General features: G+C 43.7%; 1 protein-coding gene across 2 annotated transcripts in view; it reads right to left on the bottom strand.

Moving 5' to 3' along the window:
* The window catches only part of LOC134409871 (ras-related protein Rab-8B-like), a 60,642-nt gene that overhangs the window by 11,023 nt on the left and 36,641 nt on the right, over nucleotides 1-12,978 (bottom strand). The window contains exons 8-9 of one of the 2 annotated variants that reach the window (XR_010026219.1): nucleotides 1,390-1,579; nucleotides 469-576 (exon numbers count right to left, since the gene is read on the bottom strand). The gene's annotated coding sequence lies outside the window, so the exon portion shown is untranslated. Of the gene's footprint in view, nucleotides 1-468; nucleotides 577-1,389; nucleotides 1,580-12,978 lie in introns of those variants that run through there. The other variant, XM_063142861.1, reaches the window with a different exon arrangement.

The following is a 12,978-nucleotide window of genomic DNA, read 5'->3' as shown; positions in this document are numbered from 1 at the left end:
GACTTCTGTACCCCAAATCTACCACCTTTTATGAACCGCTTAGCACCCCATTACCATCAATGGGAGTCAATAACAACCGACTCCTGGGTGCTCACTATCATCAAAGAGGGGTACGCCATCGAATTCGATGTCCTTCCTCCGCCCTCGGGACCGAAAGTAACGGCACCATCCGCTCCTCTACTACTCGAGGTTCAGACCCTCCTAACGAAGGGAGCCATTTCTCCTGTGCCACCACATCAAATCAACCAGGGATTCTTTTCCCGCTACTTCACGATCCCGAAGAAGGATGGGGGTCTTCGACCAATCATGGATCTAAGAAATCTAAACAATTATATCAACCCCAAGAAATTCCGCATGACAACGGTTTCCTCGGTTCTCCAACTCCTTTACACAGGACTTTGGTTCGCGGTGGTAGATTTGAGGGATGCTTACTTCCATATATCGATCAGGAAGTCGCATCAAGCTTACCTGCGATTTGCCATTGGAACTCAACAATTCCAATTCACCGTCCTGCCTTTTGGACTCTCGACGGCGCTGAGGGTCTTCACGAAGACGATGGCAGTTGTCTGCGCCCACCTACGACAAAAGCAAATTTTCATCTACCCGTATCTAGACGATTGGCTGCTGGTAGCAGAGAACAGCTCCACACTACAAGAGAATATATCTACGACCCTCAACCTATTGAGCTCGTTAGGCCTCTGGGTCAACGAGGAGAAGTCCATCCTAACCCCTCAGAGGAAAATAGACTTTATAGGGGTGACCTTATCGTCCCTGGATGGCAGAGCCTTCCTCCCAGTGGCCAGAGCAAAGACACTTCACGACCTCATCCTCGATATCGAGAGTCGAGTAAAACTCTCAGCCTGGGCAATTCAGAGACTGTTTGGTTTAATGGCAGCCACTACGGCAGTCATCAAGTTTGCGAGACTCTGCATGAGAGTTCTGCAAGGCTGGTTCTTGAGAACGTTCGACCTTCGACGCAACGCTCACAGAACCTTTCTCTCCATCCCGAGACAAGTGCGAGCGTCTCTGAAATGGTGGCGCTCGATGGGAAACTTACTAGAAGGCGTCCCGTTCCAAAGACCGCCGCCCTCGGTAACGATCACTACCGATGCCTCCATGGATGGGTGGGGAGCTCATTGCAACTCCCTTACCGCCCAGGGTCGATGGCCTCCCATGTTAAGGGAGGAACATATCAACCACCTGGAACTTTTGGCGGTAGAGAACGCGATAAAAACTTTTTCCCAAATGATAGTGGGCCGAAGTGTCTTAATTGCCACAGACAACACCACCGTAGTCTGTTATATCAACAGACAGGGTGGAACCAGATCGTACCCGTTGACTCGATCTGCAACCAGAATATGGAATTGGTGTATAAAGAGGAATACTTACCTTACCGTGATTCATGTAGCAGGGAAGGACAATGTCATCGCGGACTCACTCAGCAGGTCCTTCCACACCGACCACGAGTGGGAGCTCGACGTTGATACCAGGGAACACCTCTTTCGATGCTGGGGGTACCCAGCCGTCAACGTCTTCGCCACCGAGGAAAATGCAGTCTGCTCCAGATTCTGCAGCAGAGCTGGAAGAGGAGAAAATTCACTAGGAGACGCTTTCACAAGAACGTGGAGAGGAGATCTTCTGTACATCTTTTCTCCGTTTCCTCTGTTAACAAGAGTCCTAGCAAAGATCCGGACGGACAATTCAGACTGCATCCTGATAACACCGTGGTGGCCAAGACAGGCCTGGTTTCTGCATGCTCTTCGACTATCGGGACACGACTACGTCAAACTCCCTTCGGTACCGAAACTCTTGTCTCGACACCAGGGCAAGGTTCGGCACCCAGACTTATCGACACTGAAGATGACGGTGTGGAGGATAATCCCAACGCCTCCCTCGATACCATAAATATGACAGTAGACCAAATACTGAGGGCATCGAGGAAGCCATCGACGAGGAAATCTTATACCAAGAAATGGCAGAGATTCCTGATATTTGCCTCACAGAACAATCAGACAGCAAACTCATGCCCTATTTCAACAATACTAGAATACTTATTATCATTCTACCGACTAGGTCTGAAACTCTCATCAATAAGAGTTCATTTAGCGGTGATATCGGCTTTTCATGACGGTGTCGAGGGATACTCGCCCTTCACACACACCCTCTCGAAGACATTCGTAAAGGGGTTGAAAAACACGATACCGACTGGTAAAGACGTCGTACCATCATGGAGCTTATCTGTGGTCCTGCAGTCTCTGACTGCTAAACCCTTTGAACCTATGGCTACAGCTGACCTAAGGCTCTTATCATTCAAGACAGTTTTCTTGATAGCCATCACTTCAGCGAGACGTGCAAGCGAGCTTAGAGCTCTCAGAATTGATCCACCTTTTACAGTTTTTCATAGGGACAAGGTCGTTTTACGCACTGATCCTTCATTTCTACCTAAGGTGGTATCAAATTTTCATGTCTCCCAAGACATCATTCTTCCAGCGTTCTTCCCAAACCCGACAACGGCAATCGATGCATCACTCCATACACTTGATGTGAGGAGGGCTCTCGCTTTTTACAAAACTAGAACTGAAAGTTTTAGGAAAACTAAGCAGTTATTCGTTTGTTATGGAGAGCCATCTAAAAGTTTGCCAGTCTCATGCCAAAGACTGTCAAAGTGGATTGTAGAGACAATTAAGCTTGCCTACTCCCTATCGAAATTAGAACTACAGCAGCCGGTGACAGCTCACTCAACCAGAGCGGTAGCAACATCTGTTGCATTCAGCAGAGGAGTCTCGCTGACGGATGTTTGTAAAGCCGCAACGTGGTCAACTCCGTCCACGTTTGTCAGACACTACAGTTTGGACACTCGTGTCCGTCAGTTTGGACACTCGTGTCCGTCAGGACTGCTCCTTCGGGAGAGCAGTGCTTTCTGAAGTCCTGAGATGACACTCTGACCTAAGGAGCTCTGAGGTGTTGAGATGATGCACCAACCCACCTCCAAGGTATGTCAGCTTGCTACTCGCCCATATGTGTGATGCATAGAGACCACGATGAAGAAATGCAGGTTGCTTACCTGTAACTGTAGTTCTTCGAGTGGTCATCTATGCATTCACACAACCCACCCACCAACCCCACTTGGTGGCATCTGTTATTCTTTTTAAGATGCTATATATATGCATTATGTATGTTGTAACATTTTTATTACAATTCATGTTTATGGGAGCACAATGTCGGACTCCTATGAACTGAGGGAAGGGCGGGAACCCACGGTACATGCGCAGTGGCGTGGGGGAGGGGTTCCCGCCCAAAAGGGTTTCGCTTAGCTATTGGAGGTTCCTATCTAGGTCTCAGCGCAGGGGCAGAGGCCATATGTGTGAATGCATAGATGATCACTCGAAGAACTACAGTTACAGGTAAGCAACCTGCATTTATTACTTTTCCTATCAATTCCACTGTACCCCTTTCTATTGATGACAGGAAAACTGAAATTTGGCATGTTTATCTTTTCCAGCATTTACATCCACAGCAGCTGATCTTGGATTAAAGTAGTGCTTGTAATACTCGCAGTATTAGAAGAACTTTGAGATTGTTCTTCCAACAGTTTTCTCCATTACTTATAAGTTATTATCTGCAGTGAGAGAGGTCAGAAAGGGACATGTAACAGGCACAACATGTCAGGCTCATCAGGGGATACTTTTGAATATGCAGGGATTGTCATGTTGTGCGAACCCAGCTACTGTAGGTTATTTGGGGGTTAACACCTACACACACACACACGCATAACTCTCGGTTTGTAGTAGGGTTATGGAGGGCTTGTTTAACCCTCAAATGGGAACATAGGAAGCTGCCTTACACTGAGTCAGACCATTGGTCCATCTAGCCCAGTATTGTCAACACTGACAGGCAGCATATTCAAAATGCCCCCTAGCATGTGCCATGGCTCATCAGGGGTTAAACAACCCCTGATCAGCCCAGCATGCTCTGCGAACTGGGAGTACTTGGAAAGCGTTATGGAGGTAAGACCTTTGCCATTATTCCACGGGATGATAGCTTAGTAGGTTCATCTACTGTTACATTTTCCTGTACAACTAGCAGACCAAACCCATCATGAGTTCTTGCCTTTCCCATCATAGAATTCAATTGTTTTTGCTTTTACCTGGGCTTTGCATGTGGCAAGTTCCAGGTTTCAATCCCCGGGATACCTAGTTAAAGAATCTTAGGTAATATTGCTGGGAAAGGCTTCTCGGTTGCAGAACGTGAAGAACTGCTGCCAGAGTGAGCAGGCAATATTGGCCTGGCTTCATACCATCGGTACACCTTGGCAGCGCACACATTAAAAGAGCATGGAGTATAGAGACATGAAATAAAGAGTTGCCTTACAGTCAGTCAGACAAGCGGTTCCTGTAGCCCACTATTGAGAGAAAACCCGGGCTGTCAGGCAGGGATCCTTTTCACAGCACTGCTGAAATGCTTTAATTGGAGGTGTCAAAGATTGAACCTGGACCGTTTTATTTATTTATTTACAATATTTATATACTGCTCCCCATTCAAAATTTCAGAGTGGTGTACAAGATAAAATAAAATAAAAACAGAATAAAACACTTTAAAATAGATTTTAGAAGAAGCAAAATGTACAGTGAAACCATGGCTGGTCATTAAGGAAAAGCTTCCTGGAATAATGATGTTTTCAGGAGGCGCCGAAAGGAATATTATTTATTTATTTATTTATTTATTTATTTTTATTTATTAATTACATTTCTATACCACCCAATAGCCGGAGCAATCTGGGCGGTTCACAAAAATACAAAGTTGGTGCCTGCCTGACCTCCAGGGAATGCCAGAGGAATTCAATGCAAAATGTGCACTTTTAGGGGCTGTCTTCATGGACCCAGGTTGGCACCGCCTCCCTCTTAAACCTCATGCTTTCCCTCTTCCGGGGTGAAGTTGGGTAATCTTGATGCTGCCCCCACCCTCTTCCTGGTGGAAGGTGACCAATTGCTAGTCGCCTTCCACCAGGTTCTGCCCTCGGGCTGGCCCCAGAGCGACATCACATGGCAGAAGCGCCATATTGACATTGGTATTTTAGCGTTAGATATTTTTAAGGCTTTTGATTGTGTGAGTTGGCAAACTTTAAAGTTGGTTTTAAATAAAATGGGATTTGGTATTAAATTCAGAGCAATAATAGAGCAGTTATACTCTAAAAACACAGCCGTAGTGGTAGTAAACGACGGAATAACGGATAAGATACGACTAGCCAGAGGGACAAGACAAGGATGCCCACTCTCGCCAGTCCTGTTTGTATTGGTGATGAAATTGTTGGCAAACGCAATAAGAGAAGACGGGGAGATAGAGGGGATAGGTAGCAGTAATAAAATAAAGTTGAATATGTTTGCAGATGACACATTGATGACTATTAGAGATCCTATAGGTAAAATGGTAAGAATTAAACAGCAGTTGAAAGAATTTGAAGAAGTTACGGGGTTAAGAATAAATTGGGCAAAAACGGAATTGATGTTATTTAATTATACTAAAAAGGAAGAAAAAGAATGGGAAGGGAAGGCTTCAGTTTTGAAAAGTAAAGGAAAAATTAAATATTTGGGTATTAAGATTACTAAAAATTTAGAAGATTTGGAAAGTGAGAATTTAAATGGATTGAAAAAAGAGATAGTAGAAAAGTTAAAGAAGTATAAAAAACTGAATCTTTCTTGGTTTGGAAGAATAGCTTTAATAAAGATGAAAATTTTACCTAAGATCAATTTTCTTTTTAGGATGTTACCAATAAGAACTTCAGATTCAGAGTTAAAAAATTGGCAGAATCTTATAAATAACTACTGCAATGCTGAGAAGAAATCAAGGATTAATAAAAGTAAATGATATTTAAGCCAAAAGAAGGGTGGATTGGGTCTCCCAAACCTTGAGTACTATTATATAGCAAACAGGTTAAGACATATTGTTGAAGCAATTTTACGGGTAGGGGACTTAGAATGGATGGAGGAAAAAACATTAGGCAATATTGAGTTAAAGTTGCAGAATGTATTTTTTAAGGAAAAAGGGAAGGGTAAATGGCTTAATGATTTAGATAATCACTTTTTGAAGTTCCATTGGGAGCTTTGGAATAAATACAAAAAGGAATTGCTTTCAAGTAACTCCTCCTTAACACCGGTGATAATGTTAAAGAAATTTCCTGAGAACTTAAAGAATAGATTAAGCAAAGTTTTAAAAGAAAAAAACAAAATGAAATTAAGAGAATGGTTAAGGGGGATGACCACAAGAGAGAGGTTGGAAGAAGTTCTAAAAGATTTGAAATTAACGTGGTTAAACTATGGGCAATTGGAACAATGGACTAAAAATTGGGTGAGAGAAAATGGAGAGTGTGGAGAGAGTACGAAATTTGAGGAATTAGTTGAAAAAAAAGAAATTGATAAGGGACAAAATATAGGGACAAAAGGGTTAATGAGTCAACTATATAATATATTAACTGAGGAAGGAGTGTTGGATAGTGGCGGGAAAGAGGTTTGGGAGACTGATTTGAAGATACAAATAGGACAGCAGAGATGGGAAGGACTATGGAGACAGAGAGTGTTGAGAAATATGTCAGTAAGAATAAAGGAGAATTACTATAAACTTGTATGGCGGTGGTATTTAACTCCGGTTAGATTAAATAAGATTAATAATCAGCTTTCAGCAGATTGTTGGAGGGGTTGTGGTGAAAAAGGAACATATTTACATATGTGGTGGGACTGTAAACATGTGCAAAAGTTGTGGAAGACGGTATTTTTTGAGATTGAGCAGATTGTGGGATTTAAAGTAGAGGTCACACCAAGGATTGCATTACTTTCACTGCAAGAAGAACTTAAATGTAATAAAGAAACGAAAGAACTGATAACGAACCTGCTGACGGCTGCGAGGCTGATTGTAGCTAGGAACTGGAAGACTCAAGGAGATGAGACATTGGGACATTGCTATGAATGATAAATTGACATGTAATATTAAAATGAAAAGAGGTATAGTAAAAACGAATGATTTTGAGGGTATATGGAAAAAGTTCCTAGAGTTTGTGTTCTCTAAAGGAAGTGGGAAACCACCAACAGAAGAAACTATGAGTTTTTGGAAGCAGGAATGAGATCCCGAGGTGGGGGGAGCACTGTTATGTTTAGTACAAATATGTTTAATAGGTTAAATTAGAATATATGATATTAAGGCAATTTTATGTTTATGTATCGAGTGATTTTTATTTGTTGTTTTTGTTGTTGTTGTAGATTGTTTAATAATATTTTTTTTTTTTTTAAAAAAGGGACATTGCTCCCTTTGAAAAAGTCAGGGTAAATCCCTGACTTTTTCATACTGCAGCATTGTGTGTAAGCCCCGTGGTGGCCACGAAGCTGTGCTTGAGTCGTCTAACCGACACGGCGTAGATCCACAGCGACCACGAGGCTTTCCCTGCGTATATACAGCCCCTAGTTATGGCCTCTTCTCAAAGCAGCTGTGCCGCTTAAAAGTCTGTCATTATTGGGGGGAAACCTATTCCAATCCCATTTAAAAAAAGACGAAGTTTTGTTGTATTTCATTGACTTCATGAATTGCTCCTAAATTCTCAAGGTATGTTCCTCTTCTTTTGGATATACAAATAAACACATCCAGTTAGATTATTGTGACACTGTGAAGCTTGTTATTCAACACATCCTCAGGCTGAAACTCATATTTCACAATCGGTTCCAAAGACAGAGGGAAGGTTTAGACAGCCAGTTAATACTCTTTTCAGAGGGTATTGCTTTCATAATGGCACCTCTTCTTTTCACTGATGGCTGCTGCTCTTCAGGGTTTGAAAGAATGAAGAGCGACCATGGGACAAAAGCTTCATGCAGCCCAGCTCTAATCTCATGATTATACTAATTGCCTCCACAACATGCCTGAATCCACTTGTGATGAGCTGCATTCGCAACGGGTTCACCACTATGTCAAAAATGAGCCCAAACAGTTGTGGAAATTACCATTCTCCATTTCTGTACTCACACCCTCTAAAATAGATTAAAATTCCAACTTCACCCATTACTGTGCATTGTCGGAGCTGGGAAAGTCCACCCTTTCGTCACAAGAATGGTAAGGTTTGGAAATGATTCCTGATATTCTCTGATTGCAATTTCAACCACTTGCTCTGTTTTTCAGCATCAAAAATGCAGGAGAAGACAAAGGGGTCATCTACAAGCCAGCCATGGTCAAAGAGGAGGAGAATATCTCCAAAGCATAAGCTTCTGCTGTGCTACCCAAGTAGCCATTTGTCCATGATGGAACATTTCAGGGCCTTAACAGCTCAACAATCCAAACACTTCTTGCCTTTGATTATGAATTAAGTCAGTGTTTGTTTGTTTCTCCCCCCCAAAGGGGCATATTCAGCTGTTTTCTTTTGTGCAACAGGCTATGAAAGGACAAACAGAGTTTGCTGTCAAATAGATACAATAGGTTTGTGCCTTAAAGCATAGCCAAAGGTATCCAAAAGAGTCAAGCAACTTATTAGGAGCCTGTGAGGAGCTTAATTTTTGTTTCAGTTCCAAACATGCGATTTATAAGAAAACAGCATTCCGGTTTGAAGAAAGCCGTTCAGGTATATCGACTGCATAGGTAGCTTCTCTGAGCCCCCCATAATAAAACAACTGCTGCTAATTCTAAGGGATCCCATGCATTAGGAGTAGATCTAGATGACATTACTGGTGCCAGCCTGAAATAACATGCCTAATGATGGAACTACAACACTGGGCAATGCTAGGAACAAAATGAACACATTTGGATAGGAATTCTGGTGGAAGCAGTATATTAGAATGAAAAATAGAAATGGAAGGGCAACTAAAATATAAAATTATGGTGGATATACTCTTATGCGGACCACTATTTTGAAACAGCATGTGGTATAGTCCTTTCTAGAAAGTACAACCCGATACTAAATGCTTCCCTCTTATACAACCTTCTCCCCAATTTGCTAGCACTTCATACATGGGGATGTTTTTATATTGCGCAGTAACCCAACCAGGGGCTATTCCACCATTAGTAAAAAGCATGCCAGTCCAAGAAGGACTCTACTACTTGCATTTTTGCAGGTTTGAACCAGCCCATAGAAAACACCAAGGGCATCCCTTGATTATAGCACTAATTTCAGTGCACACTGAAATGGATCCACACTGTGTACACCCACGAAGGCAGCTGTGTGAACTACCAAGTTGAAGGGGAAAGGGGGACTAAAGTGCTTCTTTCTGGCTATATGCTTCAGCACCAAGCCTTGAGCACACGTTTGTTTTCTGGAAGCACACCAAGGTGATTGAAGTGGCAAAAGTCTAATTCTGTTTTCAACAATTTGGCTAAGACATGCCCATTTCTTTATGGTACAATATAGTGAAGGGGTGAGAAAAACAACTCTCAGCTGTTTTGACTGCCCCAGCTCAATGGATCAGGTCCCTTTTCAGAGCTGCACCTACTGGAGGTGGCTATTCAGTAAAAACAACAAGCTTTGGAGACAGGAGGCATGTGCCTAGATTTTGTGTGTGTGTAGCCAGGCATGAATCAAAATCTTCAGGCTTAGTAAGCCTGTGTGCCTTGGAGCCTATTAGAAGTTCCTTTTATGGGGAATTCTGGCTGTTAGCATACACTACTGAAATATTGGCACTGGGAGATCTTGAGTCACTGAAGGCAGCAAAATTATAAGAAAATCTGGGAGCTGTATCGATCGTCTCTTTGAACCGTCTAGGATGACAATTTTGTCCTGGATTTTCACTCTTGTCTTGTTTCTGTCAGTCAGTACAGCAGGCTAGACGATAAAGCTTTTGTTTAAAGGCCTGTAGTTTTATGCAAGGTATTTCATGACTGTGTATTAGTTAAGGACAACAGTTGGGAAGTAAAAAATTAGGTGGGAGGGGGATCTTTCATGAGAAGCGTGGTGGAACTCTGAACATAAAGAAGAAAATAGAGGGCAGGACCAAAATAGAGGTGAGGAAAGAGAGAAAGCGGCTTTAATGGATACTTGGAAATTTTATAGGAACTACATATATTTGGGGTACAAAATACTTTTGTCAGGGCCAACTATAAGAACATTCATATAGGCAGTGTTTCAAAAGCGAGTAATTTTTTTTTTTATAGAAATAAAATTTTATGTTCACAATATCTCATGTAAAAAAAACAAAGAGATGGAACATAGTGTGTGATCATGTGGTGATTTTATCTTAAGAGGCATGTTCTTGCCTAATTAAGCACTTGATTTCAGCAGGAGAGATTTATGCATTTGCTTAATCCTCCCACTAAAATAAATTACAGGTAAAAATGCTTAACAATACAGTTCTATACAAGTCTACTCAAAAATAAGCCCTATTAAATTCCATGAGACTTACTCTCATATAAGTATGTATAGTGTTGCAGCCTATATAGCATTACTGTATAGCATTATACAGGGGGACACATTTGTGGCCTCCAGATGTTTTGGCCTACAACTCCCATCAGTCCTAGCCAGGAAAGCCAATAGTGAGGGATTGTGGGAGTTGTAGGCCAAAACATCAGGAGGGCAACACTTTACTCACCCTTGCTTTACTGGATCATACCCTTAATTAAAGTTTAAAATTCTTAAAAATTAAGAACAGTAAGTAAATGATATAATCTGTAATATTATATTATATACTGGGTTTATAGAGGGTTAAACAAAATGGGAGGAACTTTTGTTCAACAGATCTCAAAAATGAGATTCAGCCAGTTGGCCCAACAGGCCTAGTCTCTCACCTTAGTACCACCTTAATGCCACCCCTAGACTTATTTATTTATTTATTTATTTAGAATATTTATATACCGCTCCTCATTGAAAAAATTTCGGAGCGGTGTACAAGGTAAAATGAAAATAAAAACAGAATAAAACAGTTAAAACAAAATTTAAAAAAAAGAAGCAAAAAAAACCCCAACAACACAGAAATCCAAGGCTGCATGTTAAAGAAAGGCTTCTTGGAATAAAGATGTTTTCAGGAGGCGCCGAAAGGAGTACAAGGTTGGAGCCTGTCTGACCTCCAGAGGCAGGGAATTCCACAGGAGGGGCGCCACCATGCTGAAGGCTCTTCCCCTGGTGGATTCCAATCGGAGGATGGATCTAGATGGAACCACCAGGAGCAGGCCCTCGGATGACCTCAGTGACCGGGAGAAGGCGCTCTCTCAGGTATCCTGGTCCCAAGTTGTTTAGGGCTTTGTACACAAGTACAAGAACCTTAAACCTGGCCCGGTAGTGAATAGGCAGCCAGTGCAGTTCCCTCAGCAGAGGAGTTACATGCTGGAAAGGGGCTGCTCCAGACAACAGCCGAGCTGCAGCATTCTGCACTAGCTCCAGCTTCCGGAGCAGCTTCAAGGGCAGCCCCACATAGAGCGCATTGCAGTAATCCAATCTTGAGGTTACCAATGCCTGTACCACCGTGGTTAAGCTATCCCTGTCCAGGAGAGGCCGTAGTTGGCGAACCAACCGAAGATGGTAAAAGGCACTCTGAGCCGTGGCGGCTACTTGAGCCTCCAACGACAGAAATGGGTCTAAGAGTACCCCCAAACTACGAACCTGTTCTTTCAGAGGCAGAGCAACCCCATCCAGAACAGGCAATGAGCCTGTCTCCCGGACTCAGGAACCACTCACCCACAGAGCTTCCGTCTTGCCAGGATTTAGTCTCAGTTTATTGGCCCTCATCCAGCCCATTACTGAGTCTAGGCACTGGTCCAGGACTTGCACAGCCTCACCTGATTCAGTTGTCACAGGGAGAGAGAGCTGCGTGTCATCAGCGTATTGATGGCATTTAGCTCCAAATCCCCTAATGACCGCTCCCAATGGCTTCATATAGATGTTAAATAACATTGGGGACAAGATGGTGCCCTGCGGCACTCCATAGCTCAATTGCCAGGAGGCCGAGGACTGGTCACCCAATGCTACTCTCTGAAAACGACCCCATAGGTAGGACTGGAACCACTGTAAAACAGTGCCTCCGATGCCCATCCCACAGAGTCGATCCAGGAGGATACCATGGTCAATGGTATCAAAAGCCGCCGAGAGATCGAGCAGGATTAACAGGGTTGCATTCCCCCTGTCCCTCTCTCGATAAAGGTCATCCATCAGGGCAACCAAGGCTGATTCAGTCCCATAACCAGATCGGAACCCAGACTGGAATGGATCTAGATAATCAGTATCCTCCAAGAGTGCCTGCAGTTGCTCCGCCACAACCCTCTCAAGTACCTTCCCTAAAAAAGGAGTGTTAGCAACTGGGCGGTAGTTGCCTAATACCATCGGATCCAGTGTGGGCTTCTTCAGGAGTGGTCGCACTACTGCCTCCTTAAGGACAGCAGGGACCACCCCTTCCCGGAGGGAAGCATTTATCACCCCCTGGACCCACCCAGTCAGACCCCCTCGGCTTGCTTTTATAAGCCAGGAGGGACAGGGATCGAGAGGGCAAGTGGTCGGTCGCACTGCTGCAAGCACCTTGTCTACATCATCAGGCCGCAATAACTGGAACTGATCCCACAAAATTGGGCAGATGGTGGCATCGGACACCTCAACTGGAGCTGCACTAAAAACAACGTCAAGCTCTCTGCGGAGAGAAGTGATCTTGTCCTCAAAGTGTGATGCAAAAAGGTCACAGCAGGTCCTTGACGGAGCCAGGGCCCCATTTGCTGGGGAGGATGTTAGCAGCCCCCGGACCACCCGGAAGAGCTCCGCTGGACGGCTACTCGAGGACGCAATGGAGGCAGCAAAATAAGCCTTCTTTGCTGCCCGCACTGCCATGCAATAGGCACGATTATGCGCTCTACAGCATGCTTGGTCATCTTCGCTTTGAGTCTTGTGCCATTTGCGCTCCAGCCGACGTCCAGCCTGTTTCATTGACCGCAACTCCTTAGTATACCAAGGAGCAGAGCGGGCTCTACAGGACCGGAGAGGACACTCAGGTGCGATCAAGTCGATGGCCCTCTGCATCTCACCATTCCACAGTGAGG

This window comes from Elgaria multicarinata, chromosome 16 (assembly GCF_023053635.1).
Source record: "Elgaria multicarinata webbii isolate HBS135686 ecotype San Diego chromosome 16, rElgMul1.1.pri, whole genome shotgun sequence".
In the NCBI taxonomy this organism is placed as follows: Eukaryota; Metazoa; Chordata; class Lepidosauria; order Squamata; family Anguidae; genus Elgaria; species Elgaria multicarinata.
Note: the sequence above shows the minus strand (reverse complement) of the source record. Positions and strands in the feature narration are given on the sequence as shown.